The 13,936-nt window shown below is 34.2% G+C and overlaps 1 protein-coding gene across 4 annotated transcripts in view; it reads right to left on the minus strand.

The window, feature by feature from the left end:
* The window catches only part of CDH12 (cadherin 12), a 1,140,321-nt gene that overhangs the window by 780,491 nt on the left and 345,894 nt on the right, over positions 1-13,936 (minus strand). For all 4 annotated transcript variants that reach the window (XM_025388387.1, XM_025388389.1, XM_025388391.1 and 1 more), the window contains one exon: positions 1,028-1,121. The gene's annotated coding sequence lies outside the window, so the exon portion shown is untranslated. The remainder of the gene's footprint in view (positions 1-1,027; positions 1,122-13,936) is intronic.

Consider the following 13,936-nt stretch of genomic DNA (forward strand, 5'->3'; position numbering starts at 1 on the left):
CATTTTTAATCTAAAATTTGAATTTTTTCCTCAAATCTTATAGTTGAAATTAATTGATAATGTTTTAAAACTATACTAAAGCCTAACCTTTACTGAATAAGTTAATCTTATAAAAGGATCATGATAAAGAAAAACAAAAGGCTTCATCTTTCTACTTCAGAAATATGGGCATGCATAGAGAGTTTGAACAAATATCACAGGAAGATTCATAAAGCCACATTAGTTTAATTACACATCTGCCTTATCTCTTCAACCTTGTCTTTCTGAGTTGTTATATCAATGGTTAGTCTTAACTGATCACTGATTAGAACTGAGAATATCAAGCTTGTTTTGACTACAGCCTAAGTAAGAGGAGATTCTCCCATTACCAAGAGAGGAGTGTCAAAGCAGTACTCTAATTACTACCTCTGTGAAGGTTAACTGTATCTGTCTAAATCTCAATGTTTAGATTCCTACCATCAGCAAAGGAAAAGCAGATTACAATTGCCAGTGCAAGAAACAATTGAACCCGATTGTGCCATATCAATATTCGTAAAGACGAGAGAATTTATGACTTTATCTCTCTGTTTCCTATGGGTGACTTTCAACAGAGGTTTGCCTTTGAAATGAGACATATCCAATTTAACAAACATAATACCCGCTAATTATGAGGGACTAGGCAAAGTGTCATAAAAATAGAATATAAAAGACGGAAATAACTTTCTGTTCTTTAGGAGGCACATAGCCATTAGATCTTCTCAAACCTGCATGTAAATTGAAACTGTGAGGAAAAATACAACAAAGAAACTAAAAAATAAAGAATTATAAAAATAATTATATATTCTAAAAAATGTAGAAATAACTGGTTACTTCAAGTTTCATGATTTTGTTGTGTTGACATCAACTGTCTGTAAATATACAAATATTTGAATATTTTGATTTCCAGTAAACATTTTTTAAAGTAAAGAAGTTTTAAATAGGATTTGCGTTTTCAGGTATTAATTAAGAAGGTAAAAGCATATATCTCAATAAGATTTTTTTTACCTACCTTTAAAAAGGCTGGCATTCTTTAAAACTCGCTGCTGCTCCTGGGATCCAGCTTGGCTATATTCCTCAAAGAGTCAAGCTGTTAGGTGACAGAGCTGGAAAGACAAACATAGACAGTCAGAATGTTAACTGTCTTTTCTAATAAACATTTATTTTAGAATATTTTTACATTTTCTTAAAAGTTGCAAAGATGGTATTGAGAGTTCCCGAATACCTCACATCTGATTATCACTATTGCTAATATCTTACCTTATAATTATAAGTGCATTTGTCAATGTACTTTTGATGTATGTACAATGTACTTACAATGCTGCTTTTGATACATTGTGATAGATAGTGATACATTGTAGTAGATGGATCTAAATGAACCAATATTGACACATTATTCTGATTTCACTAGTTTTTCTCCTAATGTCATTTTTCTTTTTTTTTTTTTTTTTTTTTTTTTTGAGACGGAGTCTCGCTCTGTCGCCCAGGCTGGAGTGCAGTGGCCGGATCTCAGCTCACTGCAAGCTCCGCCTCCCGGGTTCACGCCATTCTCCGGCCTCAGCCTCCCGAGTAGCTGGGACTACAGGCCTAATGTCATTTTTCTATTCCAGGATATCACATTGCATTGTCATTACGTCCCCTTGGCCTCCTCATGGCAGTGATAGTTTCTTAGACTTTCCTTGTTTTTGATGAACTTGAACGTTTTGAAAAGCAATGGTCGGACATTTATAAAATATCCTTCAGTTGGAATTTGGCTGATGTATTTCTAATGATTAGACTGGGGTTATGAGTTTTTGGGAGGAAGACCATAGAGGTAAAGTATCATTTTTGTCACTTCATATCAATGGTACGTGTGTCATCAGCATGACTTATTACTGTTGACACAGATCTTGGTCAGCTGACTGGGGTACTTATTGCTGTTGATGCAGATCTTGATCAGCTGACTGGGGTACTTATTTCTGCTTACACAGATTTTGATCAGCTGACTAGGGTACTGTTTGCCACCATTTCATACTATAAAGTTTCTTTTGTTCCTCCTTTCCATACTGTACTTGAAAGCAAGTCACTAAAAGCAGCCCACAGTCAAGAGATAGGGAGTTAAGCTCCATCTGCTGGAGGAGAAAATGACATAAATTATTTGAAATTTTGTGAGAGAAATTTACCTATTCTCCCCATTTGTCTGTTTCCTTGTTTTTGTATTCATTCATTCAGTAATTTATATGTATCAGTGTAATCTCATGGATATTTATTTTGTACTTCATGTTATAACACAATACTACACTGTTTATTTTGTTGGTCTAATTGTTTTAGCTTTGGCCTTTGCGAGCTCTTTCAATTCACCTCTATGTCTTTTTCGACATACCATATTGGCTTGTTTAGTGAGTACTTCCTTAAGTCCTGGCATGATAAGATAGTCCATGTTAATTTCAAAATGCATAATATAAATGTTATAATCTTCTTGCCTCAGACCTAGACTCAGCCATTTTTTTCAAGGATCTCTGGTTCCTTTTATCACAGAATGGTGAGAAATCAAGATCTGACCACTAGTTATGGTTCCTTGCCACTGGGGTGCCATTACTTCTAAGCCCTCTCAGTGAACTGAGCTAGGAAATTTATGTATTTATATTAACATGTATATGCAGACATCCATAATTGTCTCTATATCTATCAATCTGTATCTATAATTAGATAACATTATTTCATACTGACAACTTCAATCTGTATCTATAATTAGATAACATTATTTCATACTGATAACTTTAACTCTTCAGTTTCATATTGTTAACTTCAGGCTGATAACTTCAACTTCCTCAATATATATTAAACAAACAGCATTTTGGGTGTAATAGAGTATATATTAAAACCACATTTTTCATTTCTTTATGAAATGCTCCTCTCTGAGTATTATTTCAAGAGTGATTCTTATAAAGATGTCCGCACAAGTGAGAAAACACGTTCATGGTGCCTGATTCTGAAGAATCATTAAGAAAATCCATGGACATTTATTTTCATTCATTTCTACTAAAGTTCATTATGCTTGAAAAAGAAAAGTAGCTTTTAATACTGTGTGCATACAACCACAGCTATCTGATTTTTTTTTTTTAAACAAATACCATACACTGCAACAATAAAAAGGACATGAGGAGATACATACTGCTTTATAAAATTTAATATATTTTCTTCTACTGAGGCATTGTATTACTATGACCATGTCTTCATATAATTCAATTTTTTAAGACAAAAAGTCTCAGTTCAATTATACTTATGTGAAAAATGTAATTTTAAATGAAATTATAAAATAATTATAATTAATGCACTTGTTAATCATTATAGCTAAATGGTAATTAGAATGTATAAATGCTTATCATTTTTATTACAAATGTTTAGTAGAAAATACAGGTAGTAACAAGGTAGACTAATAATCCATGCGGGATAACTTATTTTCTGAAAGTAAAAACACCAACTCATTTTAACATTCTGTTATTCTGATAACTAATAAAGGTTTCCCTGTCAAACAAAATCTTTAGGTTTAAAAAACATTAAAGTGAGACATAAACTTCCAAGAAATTCTAAGCCATTTCATTCCCTTCAACTGTGTTAGATATTTTGGTTAAAATGTAATAATATCTATATCAGTTTCCTGTGGCTGTGACAAGTAATTACCATACATGTAGTGGCTTAAAGCAACAGAAACTTATCCTCTCACAGTTTTGGAGGTCAGAATTCTGAAATAATTAAAGACTGAGCTGAAATAAAGGTGTTACGGTGCTACCATCCCTTCAGAGGGTCTAGAGGAAAATCCATTTCTCGCCTCCTCTAGGTTCTCGTGACTGCCATCGTGCCTTGCCTTGTGGCCATTTTCAATATTCAAGGCTAATATCATCAAATTTCTTTCTCCTCCTCTACGTTGCCTTTTCTTCTGTGTATTCAAATCTTCTGCCTCTCATTTTTAAGAATGCATGTATTTACAATTTAGGCCTATTCAGCTAACACAGGATAATCTTCTCATTTTAAGATCCTTTATTTAATCACAGCTGCAAAGATCCTTTCTTGTCATATAGGTTAACATTCAAAGGTTCTATGAATTAGAACATGGCTGTCTTTGGGAAGTCATTTTTCAATCTACCATAGATCCTGAGGATTAAGCTCTGATTTTTTTTTTTTTTTTTATCTTGCCCAAATTCCTATCTAAGGGGTCTGGAGAGTCATGCCCTATAAGCCATCAATTCTCATCAGATGGGTTTTATTTAATCCTATATATCATGACGTACCTTCCATCCTGACTCAGGCATAACATTAGGAGACAAGGAAGAAAATCAAAAGATTTTACCCCAAAACATGTTTCTTTGCCATATCTTGAAATGTCCCTGCAAAGCTGTCCTTCCTGGTGACAAATTTGCATGTGTAAAGAATTTCTATTAACATAGGTAGATCTTTTTCTTCCAGGTCTTCCCAGTGCTAAGGAGTTTAACTAAAAGTCTAGCACCTTTTAAAAATATGAATAGGAAGCATTTGTCATCTATTGTCTCTAAGGGCAGCCAATATAAGACCTCAAAAAGAACCTTGGTCTCCACAATATTTGATCTTAACTTGAACATTTCCTTTCTATGGATCCCAGGTCTTTAGATAAACTCAATCATCAATCAGAAAATGTTTAAATTTACCTATAGCCTGGAAACCACCACCTCCCACCCCAAAGCTTTGAGTTGTGCCACCTTTCTGGACCAAAACCATGTATTTCTTAAATGTATTTGATTGACGTCTCATGCCTCCCTAAAATGTATAAAACCAAGCTGTGCCCTGACCATCTTGGGCACATGTTCTTACGACTTCCTGAGGGCTGTGTCATGGGCCATGGTCACTCACATTTGACTCAGAATAAACCTCTTCAAACATTTTACAAATATTTTCATTGACAACCAACTTATAGATCTACTTCCCATCCCCTTCCATATAGGAGAAAAAAAATATTCTAATAAAACCACTTCCTCATGACTCTATCTCACTACAAGACAGTGTGTATGGCTAAGGCAGCAGAAATATACACACACAATGAAAGGGTGTTTTAAAATACTGTTTAAGACAACCTAGGACAGGCACATAATTAACTTGCTTAGAAAGACAGATAGACGTTACTTAATAATGAAACTCTAACAACTATTTCTTTCCCTTCAGACTAGGACTACTGATAACCTGCAATTATGTGTGACAAGCTGAACAAAACCACAGAACCAGAGTGTCAGACTATGGCTACATAATTTTTAGAAAGATCTTAATTAAGCAAATCTCATAAAAGTTTTTAAAGGAAATATTTTCTAAAGCCAAAAGTCAACTACATTCATAAAGTATGATCACTGGTACAGTACACCTTGTCGGTAGCATCAACTTTCAGGGGAACTTGACGGGAAGAAAAAATGAATCTCAGCCAGGTGCGGTGGCTGATGCCTGTAATCCCAGCACTTTGGGAGGCCGAGGCAGGTGGATCACGAGGTCAGGAGATCGAGACCATCCTGGCAAACACGGCTAAAGCCCGTCTCTACTAAAAATAAAAATAATAAATAAAAAAAAAAATTAGCCGGGTGTGGTGGCGGGCACCTGTAGTCCCAGCTTCTCGGGGGGCTGAGACAGGAGAATGGCATGAACCCGGGAGGCGGAGCTTGCAGTGAGCGGATATCGCGCCACTGCGCTCCAGCCTGGGCGACAGAGTGAGACTCCCTCTCAAAAAATAAAATAAAAAATAAAAAATCTCAAGCTACTAGCAATAAAGTCAGAGGAGTGGGAACTGATGATACAGGAAATCTTTACAGAAAAATAAAGGTATGAATGGCTTCCATAAGGCTTGAATTCCCATCGCTGTTAAGGAAATTCAGGCCTCTTGGGTTGCTTAAAAGAAGGAACTAAGAATGAGCTGCTTACATGCAACTGGTTTGTAGAAGGAGTAGTCCCATCATGGAATGGGAATTAGAATAAAAAGAAACAAACACAAAAATCTTCTGTCCACCAGTACTGGGAACCTTCACAGATACCAGCTGTTCAAGAGGGGCCATAGATAGAAAGAGGTTAACCTTGAGAAGCAGAGGGCAAGCTTGAGCCCAAAGTGTGTAAAGTCCAGATTTGCCCAAATACATACTATGGTGGCTGCAACCCAGAGTAGTAATATGAAGCATGGTATAGCACTGGAGAATCAGTAGGACCTTCGCAGAGCAAGTACCAAAATGTCTTGAAGAGATTCTTTCACAACATAAGACCCTAGATTCCATAGTAAGGAAAAAAAAAAGTGAGAGAACACAATACACCGTCAATGAAACTCAGTGGAGTGACAAAGAGAAAATGTATTTCTTAAGAACTAATAATAATAGAATAATCTGTAATAGACACATAATACATATTTAAAGCCTTCAAAGGAAATGGAAGGAATATAAACTATAAGAAGAGCATGTCAAACACATAACAAACAAATTTGACCAAAAATGCTTTCTCTATATATATTGCCCTAGAGGTAGTCTTATGGGCCACCCATAGCTAATTCTAATATTCATTTGAAAGAACAAAACCCAAGAAGTTCACACACTTTGTTGGAAAGATAAAATTACCCTATCAGATATAAAAAATTATTATAAAAATATGGAAAAAAATTTATGTTATTGGCATAGAGTCTAAATGATACATATAAATATGCAGCAACGTTCCATTTAAATCAGTGGGAAAAGAACAGACTGTTAAATAAGTGGAATAGGAAAAATTCACCATACAGATGCACAAAATCAAAGTACAGTCATCCCTAGGCTGCCGCAGGGATTGGTTCCAGGACTCTCACAGATATCAAGAGCTACAGATGTTCAAGTCCTTTATGTAAAAAGGAATATTATTTGCATATAACCTATGCACATCTCCTGTATACTTTAAATCATCTCTAGATTACTTATAATAATTGCTATGTTATATTGATATTAATTTACATTATTTTTCATTGTTACAATTATTTTTCTAACTATGTTCAATCTATGTTTGGTTGAATACCAAAACATACGCTCCACAAATACATAGGACTGGTTATAGATTTCTTTAATCATCTCATACATTAAAATAACTTTCAGATGTGAAGAAGAAACAGTTTAAAAGTCAAGGACATATATAATTTCTTTTTTTTTTTTTTTCTGAGATGGAGTTTTGCTCTTGTTGCCTAGACTGGAGTGCAAGGGCATGGTCTCGGCTCACTGCAACCTCCACCTCCTGGGTTCAAGCAATTCTCCTGCCTCAGCCTCCTGAGTAGCTGGGACTACAGACATCCACCACCATGCTCAGCTAATTTTTGTATTTTTAGTACAGACAAGATTTCACCATGTTGGCCCGGCTGGTCTTGAATTCTTGATCTCAGGTTATCTGCCCACCTCGGCCTCCCAAAGTTCTGGGATTACAGGCATGAGCCGCCATGTCCGGCCAACATACATAATTTTTATGAAATAGGAAAAGTTTTTTTTAAACAAATATCGAAAGCACAAAATTTGAATTAAAATTAAAATCATATATTCAAAATTAAACTTGCCAAAAAAAAAAAAAGAAAAGCTGTCATTGACTACAAGAAAATATTTCCAATCATGGAACAGAATTTAGTGCAAAGATTATATTAATAATGTCAAAAATCAATAAAGTATTGAATTTGGAAATCTATAAATGGAATATTTACAAAAAGAATAAAAACAGGACTTCTAAAAAGCAAGTAAAAATGATTCCACAGCCATCATCAGATAAATCCAAAATAAGAACAATAATAACACATAATTTCTCACTGAATTAGTTGGCAAAAAAGAGAATAAATATAATGTCTGAAATTATCAATAATTGGCAGGGATGTGGAGTGATGGAAGCTCTCACTCATATCGTGGGTTGGAAATCCACATGGACACAACTGCTTTGAAAAACCATTTGGAATATCTACTAAAAGTGAAATGCAGGTAACCTGGACCCCAGGAATTCTGCTCCTGTATGTATGTCTAAACAAAGTCTTGCCTGTGTGTCTAAGATGTTAAATATAGCTTTGCTCAAATTCCTAAAAATACTGGCATTTTTGAAAAGCATTTTATTTATGACAAATGAAAAATAATTAATTGCTTACATAATTATTTCAACTATTGAATTCAGGAAAATGGTCTTATAACTCATTGGGAAATATTTGTAACTATGATGTGTGTGTGCGTGCATGTGTGTGTACATTCAATTATATATATATGGGGTCTGTGTGTGTTTGTTGAGCATGTGTGATGTTAGAAAAGGTAGTGCAAGGTTTGCTTTATTATATCATGGCTACAATTAAGAATACCAAACCTAACACCCAAGGGGAACAATCACAAAATCATGTCAGTATCACTAAGATGAGTTATAGATACATAAGTCTTAGAAAATACAGTGAGCCAGAGTCATGAACTTTAATAAAACACAACACGAGGGCAAGAAAAGGCTATATTAAGTGAAAGCTGTTAGCTTACAAAGTGATAAGAGTAGAGATTCATTTTATCAGTAAAGAGGATATATTAAAGAATTAGATATACTTTGTGTTCTTCTACGTGGTTCTGGTATAAAGATAAATCCTCTCGTAATTAACTAAGCTACTTCACTGTGGGGTGGTGGTAAAGAAGTACAGTAATGAAAATAAATGACACCAGAAAAATGTAAGCTGAGAGACATGTCAAAAAAATCAGGGGGTAGTTGTGCTTCAACAAGACCCAGGGCATTGGTTCAGAATAAGTACAGTCTGCAAGAGCACAATTCATGAGGCCATTTCAGCTAACCAAAGACAGCGCAGGACTAATATCAGCTGAGGACACGTGGTTATCAAAAGTAGGATAACAGAATTCCTTGCAAGAAGCTGCAACTTGGGCATAGACATACATTTTGTTTCCAATGCCCCTACCATAATGAAAAGAATTTGAAAAAGAGGTAGTCTGTACTAATGCAAGAAAGTAAGGAAAGGAATCAGAGAAATTGCTGCTAAATGTGTGAGATGTCACCAATATCAAAAATTATCCCTGCCAGGTGTGGTGGCTCACACCTGTAATCCCAACACTTTGGGAGACCGAGTTGGGCAGATCATCTGAGGTCGGAAGTTCAGGACCAGCCTGGTCAACATGGCAAAACTCCCCAAAATACAAAAAATCAGCTGGGCATGGTGGCAGATGCCTGTAACCCAGGAGGGTTGAACTCAGGAGGTGGAGGTTGCAGTGAGCCGAGATCTCGCCACTGCAGTCCAGCCTGGACAACAGAGCGAGACTCTGTCTAAAAAGATAATAATAATAATCCCGAGATCCTTGTAATAATTTTCTTTTAAAAACACAATGTTATAAAATAAAATAGGTAGAATAATCCCAGTAAAATCCCACTGATATCTCTTGAAATTAGAAGACTGAGGAACTGAAGTGCATCTGTGGCGCATGGCACTTAGAATTCCTTCAAAGGCAAAAGCAATCACAGTGTGAGGTCCACCACCACGAACAAATAAACTAAATGGGATAGTTTTCTCTATCCCAAGCTTTCTCCTGATACTGCAGAGCATTACTATACTAGAAAAGGAATTCCAACAACACAGAAAGCCAGGTGTGAAAAGTTACAACGGGTGCAGCAAAAAAAAGAAAGAAAAGAAAAGAAAAGAAAAGAAAGAAAGGGAGAAAGGGAGGAAGGGAAGGAAGGGAAGGAAGGGAAGGAAGGGAAGGAAGGGAAGGAAGGGAGGAAGGAAGGAAGGAATGTATTGACAGCTTTTCTCCTGCAAGCACTCTCCAGGCCCTTAGTGTCTCCCAGCTTTCATGAAATGAGCAATCATACTACCAGCTTTCTAACTTCAGATTCTAGAGCATCTGAGTATCTTCTACGTATCAAAGAAGGTTATACAGACCTTTGCAATGTCCATTAGACTTTGTTTGCTATCTCTGTATTCAAAATACCACAGGAGTCCTGGGCTAAAATTTGCGATACAGAAGGATGTTATAGAGTACTTAGAATGCACAACACAGACTGGCTATGGTGGCCCACATCTGTAATCCCAGCACTTTGGGAGATGGAGGCGGGTGAATCACGAGGTCAGGAGTTTGAGACCAGTCTAGCCAACACGGTGAAACCCCATCTCTACTAAAAATACGAAACAATTAGCTGTTCATGGTGGTGGGTGCCTGTAATCCCAGCTACTCAGGAGGTTGAGGTAAGAGAATCGCTTGAACCCAGGAGGCAAAGGTTGCAGTGAGCTGAGATTGTGTGACTGCACTCCAGCCCGGGCCACAGTGTGAGACTCCGTGTCAGGAAAAAAAAAAAATGCACAACACATTACGAAAAATGATGTTTGAAAGAAAGTAGATATATTTTTGAGTAATTATAAGTGTCATACAATTATTTTTATAATAAAATGATAGCATATTATTACTAATTAGTAATTTCTCATGGAAAAATTAGAGACTATGGGTCAAATGAAATAAAATATGAGAGATAACTTGTTAAAACACAGAGTAAGATAAAAATATGTCTGCCTGAAGTATGTCAATTGACAGTATCATAACCTTTAAAATCACACTGAAGATTCCAAATAAAATAGATAATTAGAAAAGTCACCAAAGTACATGAACATATTAATTGAAAAAAATACACAGAAGCACAGAAACATATTTTTAAGTGAATGGTTGAATATGAAAGAAAGTAAAAGAGATGTTCCAAAATGTGCAGCAAAGCTGAAAGACAAGCACAGAGAGGAGAGTGCTATAGACAGTGACTCATTTAGCATCTATGAAGCTGGCACAGGTTGATGGTGGATTGGAGAAACCCAGAAACAACCAGATCCTAGGAAGCCTATACACTTTAAAAAAAAAGAAAAGTATCCCCTAAATTAGAAAACAAGTAAAGTCTACAAACTATTGCTTGTAGAGAATTTTGTTAAAGAAAAACATTTATTCTGAGGATGTATGGCCTGGCAGGCTCTTATCTGAGTTTGAGAATTTAATTTACATTATTTGTTTGGTTCAAAATCAATCCTTACATAAGGATTTGAATTTAAAGTGAATTGTGTGTGCAGTGCCTTCCAGATGAACATAATCATCCCTTTAGAAAATAACTCACAACTCATACCACAAAGATATTTTAAAGGTTGAGTCTTAAATCACAAAACACAAAGGGTATCTGATACAGTTCACAAAGATAACAAGAACAAGAAATAACAAAGACATTAAAAAGGAAGAACCCTACCCAACATCATTTAGAGATGTGATCATGTTTTACTTTAAAAGTTCAAAGGATCATCTACCAAAGATATGCAATTAATAAGAGATTTTAGCAAAATTTCTGAACAATGTTTAAATAATTGCATTTTAATAGACTTGCAACAGGAGATAAAGGTATAATTTTAAAATCACTTACCTTATCAATATTCATGATATGTATGAAGAAATAAGTTTAAGAAAAAGATATAATACTTTTAGTGATGCAATTGTAAAACTTGATTGATAACTATTAAATAGAAACTAAATAAGTGGGAAGATATATCCTGTCATTGAATCAGATTTAAGTATATATCAATTCAAAGAATTCCAGGTAAAAGGAGTTCAGATTTTTTTCCCCATGGAACTTGTAAAGCTGATAATGAATGTCATGAAAGAATAAAGGATTAGAATAGCTAAGACATTAATAATGAATAAGTACAAGGGAGATGGTATTGTCCTGCTCAGTAATAAACCAAAGTATATTAATTAAAACAGTGAGACATGAAGTATAAGAAAGAAATATTGATCAATGAATATGACATTTTAAGTTCTACTTAAATACATAATTCTACATAGTTGACATTTTTAATTCTTCATAATGCTTAAGTATTTCCCATTACTAATACTTATTTAGAAACAGAAGAGAGAGCCTTGAAACACACACATACACAAACTCACACATGAAAACCTAATATACAGCAAAGCTGATGTGAAAAATAATGGGGAACTCTAGACTATTCGATATGTAGTAATGAGAAATTTGATGATCTCTAATTTAAAAATTTTATATCCCTACCTCACTTTATATACAAAAATCAATTCTATGTAGACAAAGCAATTAAATGTGAAAGATCAAAGTGTAAGACTTTTGATACAAAATATAGTAAAATATTTTTATTAACTTGGAGTAGAAAATGTTAGAAAAGTACTAAAAAATTCTACCCACACAAAGACAGGCATGTAAATTTCTACACAACGACTGCAAACTTCATAGGACAAATAATAATTATTATCCAGATCATATGAAGCAATTGTACAATACAATTAGAAAAAGACAAACAATCTTATAAAAATGGTTGAAACTCATTAAACTGTTATCTAAAAAAAAATATACACATGACTTAAACCCCATTTAATGATGCCCAAACTTGTTAGTAAAGAAAGCAATTCACTATGTCATAAAATTAAGGACATAGTGAGATACTATAAATGTAAACTAAGATGTCAAGATAAAATGTCACAAATGGCCAATGTTGAGAATGTGGTAAACAACTGAATATTCATATAATACTGACAAAAACATAAATTGGTACAGCCCTCCTATACAAATAATTGGTCACTATTCTGAAAACATGAACAGGTGCATATCACATAATCCTAAACTCTATTTTAGACACAAATAATTGGACAAAAATAATAATAAAATACAGGAAATATGTATAAATAATTCTAATTACAGATTTTAAAAATGGAATATAAATACCATTTATAATTTCTGGAAGAAAAAAAATGGCTCTATTAAACCACAAAAATCCAAGGAGTAGTAAAATAAAATTATGAAAACATAAGGTTTTTCTTCTTCATTTTTATTAAGAAGTTCATTGTTATACTCTAATTCTTGATATTGGCAGTTGTAAACCTCTACATTTGTAACAATAAACACATAACATAATGTTAATAAAGCGGCTGGGTGCAGTGGGTAACACCTGTAATCCCAGCATTTTAGGAGTCTGAGGTGGGTGGATTGCTTGTGTCCAGGAGTTTGAGACCAGGCTGGGCAACATGGTGAAAGCTTGTCTCCACAAAAAGTACAAAAATTAGCAGGGTGTGGTGGTGCATGCCGGTAGCCCAAGCTACTAGGGAGACTGAAGTGGGAGGATGACTTGAGCCCTGGAGGTTGAGGCTTCAGTGAGTCATGATGGTGCCACTGCACTCTAGCCTTAGGGACAGAGTGAGACCTTGTTTCAAAATAAAAATTATAAGTAAAATTGTGGCATATTCATTATATCAACTAGAAGAAAAGTAACAAAAAAAACTATATTAATACAGAAATGAAAAGAAACATTGGAGAGGTGTTAAAAAATAAATGGACAAAAAATACCAGATGAAAGAAGTTTAGATGCAAAAAACAATGCAATACATTAATCAGATTACTGAAAGTTAATTTATGTTTTTTTCATTATGTAATTACATTTTCTTTTTAAAATTTTAAAAACTAGCTATAGTAAGGTTATATATCAGTAGGAGAATATAATATACATTTTAAAAACAGACCATTAGATCTAAACACAGATCAGCAGAGGAAAGATAAAACCACTAATTATAAAATAACTTTAAAGTATTTTACAGTTTAAAAATAAGATATATTTAGCATTTTGGAATTGTTTATTTTAAAATGCTTAAAAATTAGAGTTGGCTTTTAAAATTCTACATAATGTTTACGTATTTTCCATTATCAGTACTTATTTAATTAATATTATTTTTGCAAGTTTGGCTTCTGCCACCATAAAATTTAGTTGTTTAAAAAATCTCTAGAATTTACATTCTTCACTTTTAGGTTTATCACTCTGGTAAAAAAGTTACAACATATTTACCTGAAAATATTGAAGTTCAAAGGGAATTTTATAAAACATTTCCAAAGCTAAGTGAATATTATCAACTGCAAAACTAGTTAAACTTTGCTAAAG

The sequence above is a fragment of the Theropithecus gelada genome, chromosome 6 (assembly GCF_003255815.1).
Source record: "Theropithecus gelada isolate Dixy chromosome 6, Tgel_1.0, whole genome shotgun sequence".
NCBI lineage: Eukaryota > Metazoa > Chordata > Mammalia > Primates > Cercopithecidae > Theropithecus > Theropithecus gelada.